Source organism: Morone saxatilis, unplaced genomic scaffold, assembly GCF_004916995.1.
Source record: "Morone saxatilis isolate NCDOM2014 unplaced genomic scaffold, NCSU_SB_2.0 Contig6, whole genome shotgun sequence".
NCBI classification, from domain to species: Eukaryota; Metazoa; Chordata; class Actinopteri; family Moronidae; genus Morone; species Morone saxatilis.
This window is the reverse complement of record NW_023340206.1, coordinates 13238187-13238414: the sequence shown is the minus strand read 5'-3', so window position 1 is coordinate 13238414 and position 228 is coordinate 13238187.

Below are 228 nucleotides of genomic sequence, written 5' to 3'. Positions count from 1 at the left end.
CAGGCAGGAAGGGCTGTGATCTCAGTGAGGGGAAGGGACAGTTTATTATTAGAGGAACATTGGTACAGATGGTTTGAAATTCTGGAGATGAGCTTTTTGCTTTTTTTTGAATAAAATATTTAAGAAAAAACTGCTTTGTATACTTTATTGAGTCCTTCTGCTTCCTGCTCTACCTGTGATTCTTGTTTTTATTTAAAAAGTCTCAGACACTTTTCGAATAGAGCAGGT